The 16,901-nt window shown below is 34.3% G+C and overlaps 1 pseudogene across 1 annotated transcript in view; it reads right to left on the bottom strand.

Moving 5' to 3' along the window:
• Positions 1-4,779: 4,779 nt before the first annotated feature.
• The window catches only part of LOC311606821 (small ribosomal subunit protein eS26-like), a 181,468-nt pseudogene continuing 169,346 nt past the window's right edge, over positions 4,780-16,901 (bottom strand). Inside the window, exon 2 of the transcript in view lies at positions 4,780-5,176. The product of the transcript in view is annotated as a small ribosomal subunit protein eS26-like (transcript). The remainder of the gene's footprint in view (positions 5,177-16,901) is intronic.

Genomic DNA, 16,901 nt, shown 5'->3' with positions numbered 1-16,901 from the left:
TACTGAATGGATTTGCTTTTAACCAGAGGTTTTGAATACATACACCATTAATTTCATTAATGTTCCAAGCTCATTAAATGTGTTTTTGTCTTTTCCAGTTTAAAATTAGTCTTCTTGTATTAAAAACTACAAAAGATAATGTCATTTATCTTGGAATGCTCTGACAAGCTGGTGTAACAGGAAGATAGAAGCCTGAGTTTCACTCACATAGTCCTCATTTCAGGGTTAACATTTTGAAAGCTCTGTGAATAAAATCCTTAGTGAGAACATCTCCTGAGGAATGGCTTTGTGTATACCCAATCTCTAATTGTGTATACACAATCTCTGATTGTGATGGGGTCTAAAAGCCAGGTAGGGACATTTTAAACCATTTGAATCCTCTTAATTAAATATTGAGAGAATATTTTGTGTCTATATGGAAGCATCACCAGACAATAAAAAACTAATGGCCTATAGCTTAGGCATAAAACAGGAGGTGGGACATCCGGTAGGCAGAAAGGATTCTGGGAGACAGCCAGGCATGACAGATTCAGCTGGCAAGATATGAATAGGACAGATGCATGGTACCTGAGCAGAGGTAAACAACCACGTGGCAGAATGTAGTTTAGAACAAATGGGCTATTTTAAGTTATGAGCTAGTGAGAGAAGAGCCAAGCTATATGGCCAAGTTATTAGTAAATATTTAATGAGTCACATGAGTCATTATACAAGGAATTTGGGGGCCAGGAGGAAAAATCTCTCCCAGCTGCTAAAAGCTGGAAATCCACATAAATAAATTGCAAATGTGTGTAAGCAACATTAGGGAGGATTGCTCTCTGTGGATTTGTGGTTCAGAGGTTTTTGGGTATTTTGTTTTTGTTTTGTTTGTTTGTTTGTTTGTTTGAGAAGTCAGAAGTTTAGAAGGAAGCCATGAAGTGCTGAAAAGGGACTTCTTGACTATGCATGTAATAAAAATGAATATCTGTGTTAATTATTAAAGAAGTGTCACTTACTGGCAAGATGCAGTTAATACAAACAAGATGTCAACAATATGTGTAACAGAGGAAACATTATTTTAATCTTAGTTTGTAATTTTATTAATTTGAATCTATAATTAAACATAGTCTTCAGTGACATATTTTTGAGGAAGCTGCCTATAAACTGCGGTAAAGCTTCTGACCTTGAATTCATAAACTATTATGCATTTCTTTACGAGTGACATTAGGATATGTTTTTCATGTTAAAGCAATGTTCATTTGTAACAAAAGAACTGGTACCACTGAAGTCACTGAATACTGTTTAAATTATGAAAATTTTTAGAATTTTATTTTTGTTTACATTTTATTAAAAGAATTTCTGTAGATAAAAACACTGTATCTATTCATAATCTCAGTAGAGGAATTCAATAGCTTTACACTATGCATTTACTCTATAATAACACATTTCCTATTGTTGCTTTTTAAATGTGAAAGTCTATGGAATTACCTTACAAATGAAGATTTCTATAACTCAAATGCATTTTATTTGAATTTCAACAAATAGATGCTTAGAATAATGCAACTACTTGTAATAGGGAAATTAATTGAAGGTAGAAAATGTCTAAGCTTTATAGTTCCTACCAAGTTAAGTTATCACCAGATATCTAATAAAACTTTCATTATCTTCTTCTAAAACCACAAAGTAATTTTATCTTGTGTGATCCATTGTTTATCCAAAATCATATTTAGGGACAATCTAAAAGTGATTTTCACCAATCTGAAATACACTCAAGGGTATACATTAAATAATTGAATATTTTAATAGTTAATTTATGGAATTATAGTTTTATGCAGAAAATATTTATTGTAATTAAAAATCTTATGTCCTTTCTGTATTTAAAAATGAGATATAACATTTGGGCACCTATTGCACAGTTTAATATAGAACAAATTCTACCTTAGAGTGATTAACATAAATGTTAGAATTTCAGCAAAAGTTATCTCATCTTTTTTTAGGAAACTAAAAATTTCTGATCAGTAACCTTCTGACTTGTTACTACTCTTTTCGACTCTTAAAGCCATCGGAACAATAGTAGCATTACTTATATAATATAGTGAGCTTTCCAAACAAAACAAGAGCTAAACAACAAGCTATTGTATTTCTTTTTTTCTTAAAGCTAAAAATGTTAACACTTTTATGATAATTGATTTAAGAGGAGAAATAGAGACAATAGATATGAAGTAGATATCATCTTGTCTGGTGTTGAGTCAGTGCTCATAAAGAATTCACGATCATTATTTGTGTAGCTGATAGAGGCCAAGTAAACTACTATTCACATAGTACCTAAAAGAGATTTAGAAGAAATTCTTACAATTTCTAAACTTCTCACTGGGCTCTGATTAATTTCTTGACTTTATTATATTGACCCACTCTATTTCACTTACAATATAATTGAAATTTCCATATCACTAAGTAATTGAAAATTTACATGTCAGAGGACATTATGCTATTCTCTTCATCCATTTAAATCTATTTAATAATGTGCTTTAGTAGATTGTATAGTCTGGGATTACATTTTTTGAGAGAAGCATATATTTACAAATATGTTTGTGGTTGTCTGTGGTAGTTTCTTATTAAATAAATTTATGAACAGGCCAAAATAGGTTTTTAATTTTTCTTCAGTATTTCCTAAATAATAAGAACATGAAAGTATATAAAAGGAAAATATGTTATGAACAATAAACAGTTCTAACTCAAAATTACATTAGTAATATTAAGGCTACAATTTGGTAAGAGAAGCTTATGAGTGCTTATGCACATATGTACATCCATCCATACATATTAACCGGTCATGACTGTTTGGTTACAACTATCAGAAACAACAAAGATGGACAGGCAGTTTCACACATGATAGCCTGAGTAGAAGAGATGCTGATGTAATAATCAAGGATATGTGAAAGATGTTCACTACTGAAGAAATTGTACTCACTGTGGGAGTGGCATTGGTAGTTTGTTGTATTTAGGGAGTGGTAATTTATGCCTAAGAGCTACCAACTTCCTGAAAGAGACCAAGATCGACTCATGATACTCGAAGAGATCCTCCTTGTTCATAGACGTCTAATTGCCTCTCTGTTTTTTCTATAATAATGTTGAGCATGTTTCTTTCAAGTGTAAAATAATTTTACCTGAAGGTTGTATCCTCCTCCTTTTCTCCTGAATTACAGGTTAGGCACTGTATTGACTTTTCTGAGACAACAGAGCTGTATTGCCTGTGGGCTTCATTTTAAGAAGTGAAATTATCAAAGAGCCAGTTTTGTGTCTGATAGAGCTGAAAATCAGTAGCCTATGAGATTCAAAGAAGGTCATATTAGTCAGTTTTATTTTCTAAACTGCTGTACGGTCCCCTAAGGATCTAATTTACCAAACACATTGAATGTGCTGAAAGAAGTTAAACATGATTCAAGTTACACTATATACAATAAATATTAGATGAATAAAAGATGAAAGCTATGCTCAAGGTTACAGGAGAATGAATTCTGTCTTTAGAAAAAAAAAGGTCTGTAATACTAAATAGTCATTAACAGTATAAAAATGTTTAAATCTCCACAAACTTAAATGATAATGTATAAAATAAGTGTGAATAAACAGGGAAGAACTCTCTCTCTCTCTCTCTCTCTCTCTCTCTCTCTCTCTCTCTCTCTCTCTCTCTCTCACACACACACACACACACACACACACACATTATGTGTGTGTATATATATATGGCTGGTGAGCTGGAGAGAAAAATACAATTTAAATTTTTTTTTGCCAAGTTTTAAGAAAGTTAACATATAATCATCCTTTATGTCTATGTCACAGGGAGAAACAAATAATAAATGATTTATGAAAAATTAAAAGAAAAACAATTAACTTCCAGTCTATTCTTTTATTCTTACAATGCTATTCATTCCTTACCGCTGTGAGTTACATGCAATAATTTTTTCATTAAAGACTTCAAGAAACAGAGTTTCCAAAAGTGGCATCAGCTTTGTTAATTTATTGTCCATCAAGTCTTTGAATAATAGTTAAGATAAAATTGATAAAATTTGATATTTATATGTTGATGAGGTATAACTTAGGTACTTGAAAGAAAACCAGTAAAGTTATAAATACACATATTCACATAATTGGTAGTAAGGAATCAGAGGAAGATTTGACAGAATGATTCTGAGCTAGCATATACCCAACTCTCATGAGAAGAGTCAGGAAAGAGAAGCTCTTTAAGAGAAGTAAAGGGGAGTTAAGACAGTAGAGCAGACTAGTGCAGCAAGAGTGTAGGGAAGATGTATAATAGTACAGCTCAACAGAGAACAGTACAACTGAGCGCAACTGAGATCAGTCAGTGCAATTAATTCAGTGGTTGAGTTCAGTCACTCAGTCAGTTGGGAGTCAGGACACAGAGTAAGTAACATGCAGTGTAGATTAGTTTGGTCAATGCAGATCAGCAGAGTCAGTTGAAGCCACAGAAGGTGAAGGAGCCAGAATATTAGGTCATGGTGACAAAGTTAGTTTAAGGCCAATGAGAGGCATACATAATAGAAGCTGAGAGAAACCAATTTGAATCAGGCAGCTTGGAGAGGAGTTTGAGCCAGAACAGCTGAGTTAAACCAGCCAGCCAAATTTCAGAAAGAATTACAAAGGCTGAGCTTATTCAGTAGTAATCCTCCAAGATGACAATTTCACCTGGCAAATAAATATTACTTTTACAAATGTCTACTTTAGAGTTTCTCTGACAATATGTAGATTTTTAGAAACATTTTAAGTAAACTTTTATTGTAGGGATTTTTTTTTTAGGTGTAACTCCCATTTTATTTGTCCAAAGTATTTTTTCTTCTGTTCTGTCTTTACATGGGCTTTGGTGGAGGTCGTGGTGCAGCACCAGCGGGTCTAAAACGAGGTGGGAGTGTCCGGTCCTTCCGTGCCTCACGGGATCGGTTCCTGACCGTTTTTGCTATGAATGGCACAGCTCACGCAGTAATACAGCTTGACGTAGAGCTTGGGCAGCACGTAAGCGTCAAAGACGCTGGCTTCGGAGATGTCCCTGACAGCAGCGGCCTCTACAATGTTCCGGATGACGAACTTCTTAATGGCCTTGTCCTTGGGCATGCACCGGGCACAGTTGGTGCAGCGAATTGGCTGCACGTGGCCGCGGCCCTTTTTAGCACTGCCGTTGTTTCTCCTTTTTTAGGTCATCTTGGAGCCAAGACCCGAAAGAGCTTATTGTAGGGATTTAAAGATAGTTGTTCATAAAAATCTCTGTTTTCATCATTGACTAGAATCATGCAGTCATCTTCAACAACTCTAATATATGTGTGTGTGGGTGTGGGTGGGTGGGTGGGTGTGGGTGTGCACATGCATATTAGTGATGCAGACAAAGGGAATGAGACTTGCTCTTACTTTGATGTTAAAGACACAGTTCAGATGTCAGTTTCACTTTAATCTTTATACAATGTTTTGTGAATGACAATTTTTTTATAAAAGAGATAGAACTTAAGCCATCAGGAAATCCTCAAAATAGTTGTGAAAATTAGACTATGTTAATGATCTTGTAGACATGAATTATGAAAAAAATGGACTTCAAAAAAAGAATTTATTTTGTTTTATAGACATGTATTTCATTCTGGCTGCTGCTGTTAAATAACACGATGATACATTCCCTAGTTAATATGCTCCTATATTAGCTATGATACCACATAGATATTAAAATGATCTGCAGTATGAAAGCAGGTGATGCAAGAAAATATCCACATCCAAAGGAACCAAACCGGCAAGGAAACTAATAACATGTTAATATCTAGTGTAGTAATTCTAACTGAAGCATCAGTATATGCAAGATGAAGATGTCAACTGTTGACTGTTCCACTCCTCCTAAGGTCATTATCTAGAAACATAAAAAATCTAGCACCCGTTCATCCATCTGATGATCTCAGATTACATGTGATTTCCCCCTTCACTTTGTGGGCGATGTTTCATAAATTTTAAAGCTTTCTATATGAGACATGAAATTTGGGGGCTTCAAATCCTAATTTTTTCAATTTATTAAAATATTATATAATTATTATACACAGAACTATTTTGTTGAGTGTTTTCATACAATGTTTTGTTCTATTTTATACTTCCCTTAAACTCTGAGTCATCACGTGTCCATACGCCTATGCTGGAATAAAACTGAAACTTTGGGTGGTGCTAGCAGTCAGGTAAGAAAAATAAACTGGGTAATTAAATTAATGCAAGTTCAAGAAAAAGAGAAGAAAGAAAAAGGAGTTAGAGTGTGAAGTTTCTCATGTTAAATTTCTGTTGATCTTTGTCTTAGATCAGAGGACTAGAGAAGTTTTTACTTCCTTTCATAAAAAGCCACCTGTCAGAGAAGAATATCCAGTTCAGCCTTACAAGCCTGGTGGTTCCTCATCAATTTCCAAGAAAGATTCTCTTATTTCTGCACCAACGTGCAATACTGCATGCACATAGCTCTATGCAATGACTTCACTTATAGATCAAAGAAGAACAGTATGATTTCTCTGCCTCTAGCGCTTCCTGCCCCTATATTGAAACTTGCTCTGGTATTGTGAAAATCACCTTTTAGGAAAGGAAAAACAAAGAAGTAGTAGCTGTTCTTCAGTGTTGATTCCTTTGATAGAACTCATTCCAAAACGGAAGCCAGATTTGTTATGCTTTAGAGGCTAAAAACTGTCTGATGCTTTAGTAACAAGTGGAAGGACATTAGATGGCACCCTAACTCAACTTTCCATATAGATAAGACATCCTGGGTGGTTAGGACAAGAAAAAGGTACGACCCTATATTCTCTATTTTCTTTGATTTGAAAACAATCCTTACTTTTCTAAAGCACTAGGAGAAAGACAATGGAGTGCTAGGAAACTTCTGTGTAAGGAATAACCTAAGTGTTCTACTTCCATTAAGAAGGCAGCATGGAGACTCCTCATGCTTAATGATACATTCCTAATCTGCCTTTTGTCCTTTAACACAAATCTGTATTAATAGATTCTAAAACAAATCCTCTGCAGCTATAGAATATTAACACATTCTCTAGCATGACTGAAAAGTGCTCTTCAGAGTGACTTTTGTTTCTGGTCTTCACATTCCCACCATATAATCCATGGGCTATGAAGGAGGAACGTTTATTAATGAGGTATGTTGGTCCAGGAACATGTAAGTCCTTGCTGTCTCAATGAATTTATTTAATCATCCCCATCATTTGATTGGATGTTCGAATGTTAAACTTGGGTTAAATGATGCAATTAACAAATGGCACTGACACAGATATGTTTTACAACCTCTGATGACAGTAAATAATATATACATGATGTCTTGAATAGGTCATTATGTAGTCAGAGAATGAAAAATGCAGATGAACCTTAACCTATTTAGCCCCCAGATATGACCCTCAGCAGGACTAATTCATCCGATCACAGATAAACAATAGAATTTCTTCTTCATACTTCTCAAGTGCTGACAATTTTATCTTAAATGTGAAAAGTTATTAGAGTACATTTCATGAGGTAAAATGAAAAATTCAGTCAAAGGAAATGATAACCTAAATATATACATTACTCTGTACACATATTACTGCTTTAGCACCTTCAGGGAACACCTTGATTTCATTGCTACATTATATATGGTACTAACAGCTGACTGACTAAATCTAGAAGTATAACCTTAAACATAACCATCCCAAAAGAGAATGCTGTTTCTATGGTTACTTTACAAAGAACTGAAATTCCCACGGTATTTCTTAATATTATTAAATTATTTTAAAATTTTGATGCAGTTAAACTCTAACTTAAATGTTAGTTACATAGATTTGTGGGTGTGGCTAAGTGGTAGAAAATTTACCGTCCATATATATATATAAAGAGACCTTGTGGTTTATCCTTAGTACTAGAAACTAACAAATAAACAACAACAATAAAAATCTGCATACTGATTGTCAAAAATAGAAAACACAGAATTAGTAAGATTAGGCACTATATATGCCCTAAAATATTTAACCATGTTTAAGGAAGATTTTATAGCATACACCCTTTATGCTTAATAAGAAAATTATTATTACTAAATGTATATAACATAATAGTTGTACCAAAATATTTCTTTTCTCTAGAGATATGAAATCAAGGAGAAATGATGAAAACATTGTTTTGACATGACATAATCCTTTTACCACAATACTCTTTTCTCGAGAGAAATGAAATAAAGAAGAAATGATGAAAATGAAGTTGAATACTGTCTGTTTTCCACTGTAGTGTACTGTTATGTAGGGAGCTCTATACAAAATCAATATGTTACACACATCATTTGTTCCATGCTAATTGCTATAGGATAGTGACACCTAGTTAAAATACTTCTATTTCTGCATCACATATTGTTCAAACTGTATCCCCTTGAGCCTAGTTCAACATCATTGATGAACTTAATGTATTTGAAATCACTTAAAGCCAAACATCCTTGAAGAGGTCTATAAAATGTGATACTCCACATAGCCAAAAATATTCTTACATATTCAGACCATAAATCACAGGTCAGGTAATAATAGAGAAGTGAAAGGTTTCTTTCACCAATTTTAAAAGAAAATAGCAGATAATCTGGCTGTTTTTATAGACATGGTCATTTTGATTAGTTATGTGGTTTGTAATATGACCATTCTCATGGACTAGAAAAAATAAGGCTCATTAGTCATACCTTCCTAATACAGAATCTCAGCACTGAAACTAGCTCTTGACAAAACTCTGAATCTCATTTTTGGTAGAAAACATAAATACTCTAATTTTGATGAGTACTTAGTAATTCTTAAATATAAAATCATTCACATTATGGAGAGTCAATAGTGATTTATATTATGAGTATAGTTTGACTCTATAAATAGTGCCACAATTATCCACTTCAAAATGTATCTTTCTACCACACTGTTCTACTAAAATGATTTATTTAGTTAAAATATAATGAACTTATCTTTAAATAAGTGATAGTTATGACTCAATAGTTAAAGAAATAACATACATTAACCACATAAAGCACAAACTTGTAATAGACTATAATGTGTATAATGTGTAATACAATAGTATAGAAACATAATGCAATGTCATTTGCCCCTTATTTTCATAAACATATATTCTCATATATATTAAAGCTCATAACTATCTACACTTAAGCATATGATATTTTAAGGTTTCTCTGTGTCTATATATTAAGTGTGAGACTGATAACAGAGAATATGTCTTTCTCATAACTGAATTTTTTTAAAAAATTTATTAATATTTTACATGTTATTGAATATTAAATAAAAATGTATAATGAACAAACCTGCCTCTTTAGTATTAAATCTTATGTAGAATAATACCTATATTCTCTACCAGAATTCTAATTCCATCTGATATAATATTAGGTAGAGGTGGAGGTCAACATTATTTTGGATATATAAAAATATTTGAAAAGATTATTTGTAGTTTTTATTGCATTTATTTGTTCATCCATCCATTCATTTGTTAATTCATTTATTCATTCATTCATTCATTTCTGGGGAATGGATGGTACATACCATAGAGCATGTTTGGAGGTGAGGGATCAGCTTGTGGTATTGAGTTATCTCCTTCCACCTAGGAATCTAACCTAACATATTGTTAAGCTTTAAGGCAAGCAACTTATGTGCTCAATCTTCTCTCTGTTCCCTTAACTTGTATGTTTTTGAAAGAATAAAAGCAAAGCAAAACAATTTCTTTCAAAAGCAATAAAGCAAGATGCTCCAGACAATTGGGCAGACTTGATTTATTTTGATTACTACAATAGGTAGAGTAAAAATAAGTCAAAGGAAAGGGGAGGGGCTTTTGTCTTACTGAGAAGAGAAATCAGATGTACTGATTAGTTATTGTCAATTTGAAGCAAACTTCAGTAACCTGGAAAGAGGAAACCTCAATTAAAGCTATTGCGTCCACCAGATTTGTGCGTGTGTCTTTTCTTTTGTAATGATGATGGAGAACTAAGGCCTCTGTGGTGATGTCACTCCTGGGGAGGTGGTATAAAAGTTTGTACAAAAGAAGGCAAATCAGCAAGCTATGGGAAGTAAATGGTGCTAACTTATGGTCTTTGCTTCAGATCCTGCCTCCAGTTTCCTGCTTTGAGCTCCTACATTAGATTCTGTCATTGATGGACCATAAACCATAAAATAAAATGCACTTGCTCAAAATTGCTTTCAGTAAAGGTTTTATCATAGCAACAGAATGCAAACTAAAACATAAGAAACACTGAAGGAGCATATAAGTGGACTTACAAAAGTAAAATGAGAAACATTACAGTGGATCTAACAGAGCATTAAGGGGAAAAGAACATTTTACATTTCTTCTCTCACTAAAACACAAAATGTTGAGAGACATTTGGTCTTCATACATTTCCTAGGTTATACCTCTTAAGCACACTCAGACTTTGAAAGCCTCATCAAATTAGACATGAAAACAAAAAACAACCCATACAATGGTTGCACCAGCAATAATCGAGACGATAATAGCTAAAAATCAATGTATTTGTTGGGTGTATTCAGCAGTGAGATGACAGGCAATCAATTGATCTCATTGCATGACCATATATAACTAAAGGGCATCAAGTGCAAGTATATCCACGTCTCATAGACTAATAAAAACTAAGAAGTCTTTCTTATTCATTAATGATATTACTCTTTTCTGTATGATAGAAGATTTATAATATTTTCAAAATTCTCAGCCCTGTGAAGTATTTTGTGAGAACTACAGTGATGGGAGAGCTTGCTATTTCAAGCCAGTTGCTCACCAGCTGCCACCAGTTATTTTCACAACCACTTACCTGCCTCAAAGCTATTTTCATCATCATGGCATCACTTGACACAAACATGGGACACTTTGTGAATTAATTTGCTTGGATCTTAATATACTCAACATACAATAGGATTTCTCTGGGATATAACTTTAAAATGCCAAACTGTTTATTCTTCTTATTTACCGAAGACCATCAACTGCTTTTTTTATTCCCTCAGTGTCATCAATTTGTATACCAAGTTCTATCTATAACTATTCTTGCTTTTTTACCAAGTGTCTCAAGTAGTTCTTCCTATAAAGCAATGTCACCTTGGTTGCTTATTTATTTTTTTAATAGTAGTTTTTCAATTTATTTTTCTTTTATACCATCTATCCATTCAGCTTCTTCACCTCCCTCTCTTAACTCCTTCCAGTTTCCCCATACTCACTCTCTCCCCCAGACACACCCCCTCCCTCAAGAAAAGAGGAGGTGTCCCAGGGATATCAAAAAAATATGGCACAAGATACAATAAAACCATGCAGAAAAAAACACACCAAGGCTGGACAAAGTAACGCAATAGTAGGAAAAGGGTCCCAAGAACAGGTAAAAAAAAATCAGAGATACCCCCACTCCCGCTGTCAAAAATTTCCCCCAAACACAAAGCTAACCATGACATATATACAGAGGACCTAGCTTAGCTCCACTCAGGGTCCATGGCTGATGATTTACTATATTTGAGCCCCCATGAGCCCAGCTTGGTTGAGTCTGTGGACCATACTTTCCTGCTGTTATCAACACCTCTGGCTCTCACAATTCCTTATCTCTCCTCTTCTTTGGAATTCCCCAAGCTCCAAGAGGAGGATCCCATAGAGACCTGGATCTCTTTTCACTGGGATATGAGTATAGAAAGCAGAGCATCATTAGTCATTAACATTTTTTTATTTTTTATTTATTTATTTATTATTTATTTTGTCCAGTCATGTTTGGTTCTATCCTATGTCTCTGGGTTATGCAGCCTCTGCTTCCTGGTCATCCAACAGTGTTGAGCATGGGCTTACCTTTGAGGAATAGGGCTCAAAATAGCTCAGAGATTGTTTGGCAACTCCCACTAGTTCTGGGCCACCATTACCCCAACACATCCTGCAAGCAAGACAGATTGGAGGTCAAAGGTTTTGTGGCTAGTTTGGAGTTACAGTCCAATTACTAAAAGCCCTTGCCTGCAACAAAAGAAGGATGTTTCAGTCTCCATATCTTCCATTACTAGGAATTCTCAATAGGTTCGCCCTCTTAGATTCCAGGGAGTTTGCATTGCACTAGGTTTCCACACCACTGCCCCATTATGCCTTCCAATTTCAGTCATCTCTCCACCTATTCTCTCCCTCAACCCCTCCACCCCTCTATCTTCCACCTGATTCATCCTATTCCCATCCCTACCTGCCCCCAGGCCACCTGAAAACCCCATTGTATTTTCTCTTCACAGGGAGATCTGCGCATCCTTCACTTAGCGCCTCTGGGTCTGTAGATTGTAGCATGATTATTATTTCCTTAACAGGTTGCTTCTTATAAACAACTTTCAGCTTTGAATAAGCATGGTAAATAAGCAAATATGACACACTTAAAACAGTCTCTGGCCATGTAGTGAGATTATTTCAACTCTCTATTCTCAGATTTTTCCATTTTAAAGGCACACAGACATATATGAATTAGGATATGCTGGGATGTAGAGTGAAATACCATAACCCCCAAACTTCAACAATTTAACATATAATTGACGCTTTATTTAAATCACATATTCTCTATATTACTAGTATACTTTTGTTTGTCATCCACATTTCACAATCAAGGCCAATGGATTTTTCATTATTTAGAACAGTGTTGATCTCTAGAAGAAAAGAATGAAAAATTTCATCCTCAAGTGATCCACATAAGTTCTGCAGATTTCACATGTCAAAGAAAGTCATAGGGTCTCATTGATGTGAAGCCAGCTGTAAAAATAAAAGTTGCACTTAAGAGTTGGCAGGAAAAACCTACTTTGAGACTATCACAATATTGCAAAGAGGACAGAGTCATTCTGAACTTAACTCTACTAGGACAGCACACTGAAGAATATTTTGCAGAAGTAAGATAAGGGATCATAGGCCATGTGTTTGATAACTGACCTTATACAAAGCTAAATCAAGCTTCCTTTACCAGGGCTAATATTGCAATGTACAGCCCAGCATTTGCTTATGTTAAAAGTTAGGATTTAGCTCTTTAACAAAAACAACGAAATGGTATACGAACAGTCCCCAGATAAATATATTCCTGGGTTAAATGGACTGTTTTAATTTTCTATTAGAATAGTTCCATTGTACAAAATGATGCATTTCATAATGCTATTCTCCTTTAAATACATAATATACTTTGACCATATTCATCCCCACTTAAAATTTACATCTAAAATAAAACTGGAAGAGAATCTGCTATCAATTAGAAAAGGTTGAAGGTAGATATTCAAGGAATGAAATTGAATTCAAATGGCAGAAAATGCCCATTAAGAGTTTTGTCAACCTGATGACAACATCTTAGTTAGAACTGTATCTCTAATGTGGGTTTCTGGAAGGAGACAAATTCTAGAAGTGGACTTCAATCTGTACAAATATTTTTCACTCTTATTTTACAACTTTCCTGGCATTGGTATACATTGAGCCTCATAAATTCCATATTTTCCTTACTGGTGACCAGTTTCTATTAGTGTCAAAGATAATGAAAGAACTAATGAGTGAAAAGATTTACTCATATGGACCTTAAGCAACTTAATCTACCTATTGGTAGAAAGCACCACAATCCTTTAACTACTCATTGCCTTGAGTGTAGAATCCACCATAAAATTAGAGCTAGAGACACTGGCTCTCTATCCGTGATGTGCAATTCCAAGTCAACTACTAAATGTGTTTCTTTCTACAAAAAAACATTTATATATCATAGATAACATCCTAGAACATTCACAGCCCTTAAAAACAGCGCAGGTAGACACCTCAATCATCCTCTTAGAGGAAATGCTTTAAAATTTTCTTGCTGAACATTTTAAACTGTGGTGCCAGTATCACCACGACATTTCATAGGCCATTCTTATCCATGTCTAAGATATTGTGTTTGTAACTCCCTACTTAGTGGTAAAAAATAGACTCTAAGTTACATTTTTTACCCCATAAATCTTAGCAAAGGGGAAGGAATTTATTGTCTAATTAAAGCACTGAAAGCTAATTGAGAACTGGTTAACCCGGTCTTTCCTCTGCTTCTGTAAATATGTGAGGGGATGATTGAGATTTATTTATTAGATGAAATACATGACAGTAAATCACCCCAGTCCCAAGGTATTAGAACAGCACAAGTATCTGGATGAACTAATTTTTGTCTCTCAGACTCTGGAAGTTTGTTAGCCTCAGTCCAAGGCTTGTGTTTCCTCACTGACCTAAACCTGGGAGATAATCCAATAACATTGAAGGCATAGATACTCTATGGCTCTTGGAGAGTCATCTTGCCTGTGAAACTTCTCCAGTAAAAATGTTGATGAGACATATTTTTATAATGTATTGTATACATGGAAGGTTAACTCAAAAAAAAAAGAACAAAAGTAGGAATTTTTTAAACACATGATGCCTGCTTAAGTACACAGGCCTAGGACATCTCTTCCTTAATAGCTTCAGAGAGAATTTGGTATTACCAGTCAATGTATTATTGCCTTACAAACACTGGATCATACATAATACCCTAGACTTGTTAAAGTTATCTCATTCCATAATGAATATTTATATGTACACCCATATTGAATATATGAATACTCAGAAAAATTAGATTATTATGTCCCCTCCAATGATGTCTCTATTAAGCAATCCACGGCATGTCCACCTATCATCAGGCCAGTATTTACTCTTTTACTTACTCTTCCAAAGCCCCAAACCATCTAGGTTTCAAAGCTCCAATTAAATATGCCACCTCTACTTGACTGCACATTAATTAGCTAGTTTTTGGCCTTAGAGTACCAAAAGATCATTAGACTATATGACTACTAGTAAATGTTACAATAGTGACAGTGAATACCAGCATGAGAAATTGTGGTATCAATCACTGCTTTCTGATGTCTCTCTGGATTCTCCATTCCATGTATTATCTAGGAATATATTTATGATTCAAGGGTAAGGCCAAAGTCCTTATGCCAACATTTATTTTATAGAAAGAGAATGATCACATACTCCTCTGAATGAATCCAAATGTTCCTAAATGAATGATAATTGCCTATCTACCATCAGATCAATGGACAGACTCCTAGGAATATGCAAAACTACAAAGAACAAATAACCCTTTGTAAAGTTCATAAAGTACCAAAGAATGTCCTCAGGTTTATCAAAACAGAAGCAGAAGCCTCAATGCTTTACCTTTAAAATTAGAGAAAAAGCAGGTGATTTATTATATCCTTGTAAAAATAATCTTTACATCCATTTATAGAGAGAGAACCCAGTGAACTGCAATAACTTTTACCTGGTAAGATTTCCATTCTCAGGCAATAGTTTTTGCTTGTTTTAATATATTTCACTTGGGCATTTAAATTTTATACCTCCATTTCTTTGATAAAAACCAGCATTTTATGCAAGCACTTTGTAATTTATGTAAATTTTCATTAATTTACATTTTATTTCTCTGGAGGTATAAAGGCCAAGGGGATGAGAATTTCTTTACTATCCTCTGTGTTCTCAGTATCTTCACAGTAGAACAAGAGAAGCATCATTCATTAAAAGTGGTTTGGACAACCTAGCCCTGAGCATTTTCTGACTACCTCTGATAGCAAATCCTAGGAGTTTTATAAATCAATTCACACCAGAAAACATTCACATTAAATCTACCAAGACTCTTCCACAATTCATAACTCAATTTTAATCGAACTGGACTTGGAATGATTAAACTGTTTAGATAAGAGGAAAAAAATTCTTTAGAGAGAAATTGGCTTTATCTCTTAATGGTTTAAGGGTAAAAACCTCTACCTTATTTATAGAAAACTCTTTAAGACAATTTTAATGAAGCTTATAGACAGATATACAAAATATTTCTTGCTGCATTTATTATAATAATTGAAAGTGGTAAGATATACCTATAATGTAGTTTTTTAATATTTTATTTTACTTTATATGCATTGGTGTGAGGATTGCAGGTCAACTGGAACTGGAATTAGACACTTGAAAGCTGCCATCTGGGTGCTGGGAATTGAACCGAGGTCCTTTGGAAGAGCAGACAGGGCTCTTAACCACTGAGCCATCTCTCCACCTAATATAATGTAGTTTGAATTGTTAGCCCGAACGTAACAGTGTTCCATTCACTTAACACTTATTAACTCAATGCAACTTAGCCACATATGTCAAAACTTTGTTGCAGAATCTATACTCTTAATTCTTGTACTTTCCTTTCCTACAAGTTTAAAATTTTGGTGCACATTCGAGTCCTCTAAATAGTACATTAGTTGTACTTAGTTGTACATTAGTTGACAAAAAAAAAATGGTTTCATTTTTTGGGTGAAATCAAAACCCAACTTTGTTAAAAGAAAATCTGGCCTTCCTTCATACAATCATAACAAAAATAATTTTTCCAACTCTTTAAAGTTGGTGGAAATTACAACAGCTTACCCAGAAAGAGAAACTGTGGTGTGTGTGTGTGTGTGTGTGTGTGTGTGTGTGTGTGTGTGTGTGTGTATGTGTGTGTGTGTTGTGACTTAGAATTGTAGACCTTAAGATATAGAAAAATATTTTTCAATGATTACAATAACAAGTTGCAATGGTTGATTTTATATGCAATTTGATTTGGACATGAGTTAAGCAGATAGTTCGTTTATCATTATTCTAGGAGTATACCTAAAGCTTTATTTTTACCGTTAAACTCAGCAAATCAGATTGTCCTCTGCAATGGTAGTGTGCTTCAACCAGCAAATCCCTGAGAGCCTGAAAGTAAAACCAAATGAAACTTTGCAGTGCATTCTTGTCTTTGAGCTGCTACAGTCTTTCCTGCCCTTCATACTAACACCAACACAAACACAACTCTCTGGGTACTCAGGCATTTGCAATAAATAGAAATATACCACTGGCTCACCTTAGTCTTC

This window comes from Acomys minous (genome assembly GCF_964271855.1).
Source record: "Acomys minous genome assembly, chromosome: 1".
NCBI classification, from domain to species: Eukaryota; Metazoa; Chordata; class Mammalia; order Rodentia; family Muridae; genus Acomys; species Acomys minous.
The sequence above is the reverse complement of the archived record's forward strand: the minus strand, read 5'-3'. Positions and strand labels throughout refer to the sequence as shown.